This window comes from Trachymyrmex cornetzi, unplaced genomic scaffold (assembly GCF_001594075.2).
Source record: "Trachymyrmex cornetzi isolate Tcor2-1 unplaced genomic scaffold, Tcor1.1 scaffold105, whole genome shotgun sequence".
In the NCBI taxonomy this organism is placed as follows: Eukaryota; Metazoa; Arthropoda; class Insecta; order Hymenoptera; family Formicidae; genus Trachymyrmex; species Trachymyrmex cornetzi.
In genome coordinates this window covers 346,519-352,378 of record NW_017295598.1, presented here as the reverse complement: position 1 = coordinate 352,378, position 5,860 = coordinate 346,519, and the positions used below count along the sequence as shown (strand labels likewise).

Here is a 5,860-nt window from a genome sequence, read left to right as displayed (position 1 = left end):
CTCTCTCTCTCTCTCTCTCTCTCTCTCTCTCTCTCTCTCTCTCTCTCCACCTCTGTTCAAAGTAACCTCCATGTTACAATATTGATGCTAGCGCATCTCCGATTGCCTAATTCCACTTATTCTACTTATTCTGCTTCATTTTTACCTCCATTATTCTACTATTAAATGTTACATGTGTTTAGTTTCCTGACTACTTCTATGCTTTTTTTTAATATTTTTAAGTTGCAACACAGGAAAATCCATTTACAGCCTTTATTCCGTCAAAATAACATATTTCTGCCATTAGATGTCAATTTAGGCAATGGAACGTTCTACACCGTTCTCGTGAGCTTTTATTAAACGTCAGCGAATGACATCGTTATCCTATTTATGGAGTACTGCAATTTCATGTAGCAATAGGAAAGTCCATTTCTAGAGGTTTTCTCTGGCTAGGTGTCACATATAGATTACAATTTGAACAACAGGGAATCATGTACTCTGCCGGTGTGTTTTTGCCGAACGTCAACGGGCGACACCATTAATTGCCCGTGGCCAATGTCTCTGTCACTAACGATGATTAGCTATACAGGGCGGTGTAATACGACCAGATAGCACGGGGGCACGAACATTAGTACACGTTACCGTGCAATGGGACTCGGAACCACTACAAGCTGTTGCCGAATTACACCAACGGCAATCCCGCTGACCATCAGACCGTGCGAGCGAACGCAGTTAGACAAATTATGTTGGTACGTGCTCGTGTTGTCGCGCTCTGTCCCCCTTTTGCGTCCTTCCTCGCGCCGCGACCCCCACCGATGGCCGACCTGGCTTAATGTGGATTTCACGCAAAATTTAATCCCTCTCCATCCCGAACAAAGCTCATGTCGAATACATTTGAGCACTGCTCTGATCCAGAAGTGTTTTTCGTACCTATTGATCTTGTAATAAATATTACACATTTAAGAGAGCAAATTGGAGCTTGATAGTTCGATTAACCTTAGAATACTATCAATATTACCTATACCTATAAGAAAATAAGCTAATCTTAATTAATGTTACACAAAATTTTCATACATTTCACACTTTTATCAACAAAATATTCATAATTTAAACCTTTCTCTCTAAATACAAGTAATCTAATTATTAGGGAAGACCAGGAATAGTTGATACATGGGACATGTTGTTACATTTAAAATTATTGCAAAATAACAAACGATAATATTACATAAAAAATATAGTATTTCCGTAAAAACATCACGGTCATGCTGCAATAAGTTATTTCAGACTGAATAGTATATTTTCAGAAATAAAAAATATTTTCGGTTTTTCATAGACAAAAGTAAACAAAATTCAGTGATATATTAAATGTTATATTTATCAATCTGCTCACCATATCATAATTTCAACTATTTCTACAGAATTCTTATTTTAAACAACATCTTACAGTTATCTACGTCTTAACATATACATATGTTTTTTACATAAGTAATAATTGAAATACGTAAATATGACACCTCGGGACTAGTTGTGTCGTTACAGGTATCTACTTCTCCGTCGTCACACCTAATCTCAACGTAAACTATTGTAAACGTAATAGCGGCAACCAAATGGTAATCTTACATAAATTTATATTTTTATTTCTGTAATGTATGTAAGAAAAAGAAAAAACTGTTTAGGTATATCATAAACGTTATTACCCTAACAACACAGACATTATTACCCTAACAACTTCAGGGGGACGTCCTGAGAACGTCCAAAGGACGTCCGTATGTCCTTTGAACATTCTTAGGATGTATCCCGGATAAAGTGTGTTATTAGGGTAATGTTACATACCTATAAACAGGGTGTCCCGAAAGTTTTTACCAATCGCTTTTGTGTAGATAGAGTGAACTAAGTTGAGTCGAAAAGTCCTCTACTATTTTACAATTTTCGCAATAATTAACAAGATATTAATTACTAAAAATTGCTAAATATTGATTTGAATAATTTTTTACTCAAATACTATCAACTTTACAAAAAAGCTGCAAGAGACAAAAATCATTTATTTTCTTCTCATAAAGTACTGAGAATTTTTTCAGAATTTTTTAATACCGTATTTTCTTATGTTGGTAAAAATAAGAAAATGTAGTACTAAAAAGTTGATAAAAAATTCCGAAAAAATTCCAAAAAAATTCTTGAGTTCTATGAGAAAAAAATTAATGATTTTTGTCTCTTTCAGTTTTTCTGTAAAGTTGATAGTATTTGAGTAAAAAATTATTCAAGACCAATATTCGACAATTTTTAGTAAATAATATCTTGTTAACAATTGCGAACATTGCAAAGAGGACTTTTCGGTTTAGTCTGCTCTATATACACAAAAAGCGATTGGTAAAAACTTTCGGGACACCCTTTATATATATATATATATATATCGTTTTAAAATTATTAATAAAGTATATATATGTGTATTTTTTTATTTTATTGAATTAAATGTGTAATATTTTGAAATCTGGACACATATAATAACAAGTGACCCCAGTAACTGTAACCCCGTATATGGGGTTAGTTGTTACAAGGTGCACAATCTTATATATTTTATTAATACTAGAAAGTAAACATATTATTAAATTATAAAAATAATTTTTGTAGCGTAAGCATGTGGCTATTGCAAAAGGACCTTACGGTTTATATTCTATTTATTAGTTACGAGCAAAAAATTTCTAAAAAGAAACTGTATCAACTATCCCCATATATTGAGCGCGAGCGTGGCGTAGCTGACAGCGTATGTACGAGACTGTTATGCCAGAGATCCCAGGTTCGATCCCAGGCAGAATCAAAAAATTTTCGTACGCTCGTAGCTCCTCTCGGCGGACAATGGCAAACCACCGAAAGTGTCCTTGCACTTCTATAAACAAAATCGTCATTCGGAATCTACGTTAAACTATAAATCCCTTACGACTGTGTACAATCAGCGTGCGCACCACAGGGCATATGATAGAAGTCACCACATCCTTTCGGAGGATTATGGCCGGAGAAGGAAAAACTATCCCCGGTCTCCTCTATATTAACTTAAAAGGAAAGAAAGTGTAAACACACGATGAAATTCAATCTTAAAATAATATGGAATATGTAGTCCAATTATGTGTAGTCTCTTTTTACAACACTTAAATAAAATATATAATAACACAAAACTGCTTAAAAATTGAAATTATTTATCATGCTCTCTGACCACAAGAAAATCTAAACTAATATATAATGAATCTCTTAATGACCACATAATTTAGCGCTTAATCACCTTGTTCGCTCGATACATAAAACTTCACTTTATGTATCGATAGCATTCTATAGAACTAATTGAAGGACTAATAGTTCTACCTCTTTCAAAAATTGGAATTTCTTGCATCATGATTTAAATAAATTTCCAGGATTCCTATTTGCGAATCAAAAATAATTTATATCCTGCTAGATCTCTTTAATTTTGCTCTAATCCTTGAATGCTGGAATACTTATACTTTCCGATAAACAATCAGGAATACATGATTTCTGGAAATGCAAACGATCTCGCAAGTTTGAATGTTTCTCGGAGTTTAACTGTTTGTTCGAAGCTACAAATCGCGAATATCCGGCAGTTATCGCTTTGAAGTTCCTTAAGTTTATGACTCGGTGTAAAATCGTAACACGGAGTTATCTGTATACCGTACCGAGCGCGCGCTTTTATGAAGGAATAACTGCCCGTGCCTCGGCGAATCAATACGTCGTAACCGCCCGGTAGATAAAGATGGTAAATGATGGCAGAAATAAATAACGTCTCTGGAAAGATAAACTATAGTCGCGGAAACCTAGAATTTATTTATTCCCTAACTCCCATAAATCTTCAGGTCTTTGCACATGTTATTTCTACGCTGATGAATTTCTAATTTCGTAGGGAAGAGGTTCTTTAATTTTTAATTTATAATTAATTTCTGCTCCTTTCCGAGCTCTGGAAATCAACTCGATCCTTTTTCGATTGTCTCATCATCCCCGGAAATCTCAGCAATTAATTAAATAATTTCCCTAATTTCCAATAATCTTCAGAGTTGTTCAGCATTTTCTCATGTACCGCAGTTTACAATTCTCTAATGAATTTCTCAATCTTGAATCTATATCTTAAGATTTTTCTATATCTTTACTTACAAATATTTGATGCTTCTTATATTTTTAAAATATTTTAAGCAAGTACCTTGGGATTCTGTGGGAACCACAAGTCGACCGACTGGCGAAGTAACCCGACGGATTATTTCGATCTCGGTGGTTGATACCGGTAGCTATACCCGTGATTGTAGCTTGGTGGTTTTATTGCGGGAAGCAGGCACAAATCGCCGTAGGGGCTTGGCAAGCCCTTTCTTCCTTCCTTCGTCTTCCCCTTCCTTTCTTCCCATTTCGCTGCCTCGTTGCCAACCCTCTTTATTTCCCCTCTACCTCTTCTCAACGGTTTTATCGTCCTATGCCACTTCCAGCGAAAGAGGATTGAGATTATCTGGAACCGGCGCGGCATAGTCACGTACGACGCTCTTCTATCTGTTAATTATCTTTTAATTATCTTGTTTATCTTGGCGGCGACAACGCCCCTGCTTTCCACCGAGCAGGGTCAGCGAGATTTTCCCCTTAAAATTACTCAGCAATACCCACGACAAAAATGAATATGCATCGGCCTGTGTACGATGTTTGTGACCTGCCATGTAAACGTCGCCCAGAATGTTAACCGATCGATGAGATATAAGCGCTAGCTTCAAAACACGTACTCAAACATGAAAAATATATGTATACGTACATCTACTATGAACAAAAATAAAAATGGAAGAACAATAATTAAATGTGAAAGGCTCTGAGAATAAATCAATAAAAAGAAACATAAAATTGTTCGCTCACTTCAAAAGTAACAGAAAAACATTAAATTTTTCAGAATAGGGGAAAACTGTTTAATAGAATATTATTGACTAGTATCAAATGTATCGACAAAAAGAAAATATACATATATACTCCTAGAAACATAATCAAATGTCATTTCTATCATTTTCGTTTCACGACCCTTAAAAAACCACCCTTTTTGACTTACAATTTTAATATCTTTGAAACAAAATTATAACAAATTTGGAACAACACTTATCAAAAATGACATTATTCCAAATATCACCAATAGTTTATGTTTTGACCTTGATCAGCTAAAATGATTATAAATTTAAAATAAAACAATTTCTTCTTCAACTCGATCAAAACTGTCTTAACTCTAAATTCTCTTTCTTTAAAATACTCTCCTTGTTATTTGCAAAGACAACATAAATCAAAATATTTCACTCTTGTAGAAGGTTATTATTATGATCTTTTTAAGAACTTTAAGAATAACATAAGTTTTACTTGACGGATGGAACGTGAAGTTAAGGATATTTTATACATATTTTCAAACCGATAACAAAATTACGAAAAAATTACAGCTTATTCCAAACCGCGTTTATAATACAAATTTGGTAACGGTTTACTATTTGGATCATAAGTTATATTTTAATAAATAGTAGTATGTTTTTAATCTGTGCTAAATAATAAAGATATATGTAAATGTATTATGAAATAAATGATAAAAATCTCAATTTTTTAATATTAGGTGTTAAACTTAATTTCTATCGTTTTTTCGTCTCAAAAATCGATTTGTTTCGAAGGAAAGATGAATGAATATCTTAATCAAAGTAATTTCCTCCATTTTCCACTACTTTTTCCCATCTCTCCGGCAACAGGGCAATCCCACGACGGTAGAACGCGGTGTCTTTCGTAGGCGATCCATTCATCCATCCATTTTTGGACTTTGTTGTAACTGGAGAAGTGTGTGTCCGTAAGTGCGTGTTGCATCGATCGGAAGAGATGGTAATCC

At 34.1% G+C, this 5,860-nt stretch overlaps 1 protein-coding gene and 1 long non-coding RNA gene across 2 annotated transcripts in view; both read left to right on the top strand.

Annotated features, from left to right (window-relative positions):
• The window catches only part of Nlg3 (Neuroligin 3), a 183,849-nt gene that overhangs the window by 108,596 nt on the left and 69,393 nt on the right, over positions 1 to 5,860 (top strand). The gene's annotated exons all lie outside the window — the stretch shown is intronic.
• LOC108759440 (uncharacterized) overlaps positions 5,533 to 5,860 on the top strand; it is a 1,374-nt gene continuing 1,046 nt past the window's right edge. The window contains exon 1 of the long non-coding RNA XR_001940008.1: positions 5,533 to 5,552. This is a non-coding gene — a long non-coding RNA (uncharacterized LOC108759440). The remainder of the gene's footprint in view (positions 5,553 to 5,860) is intronic.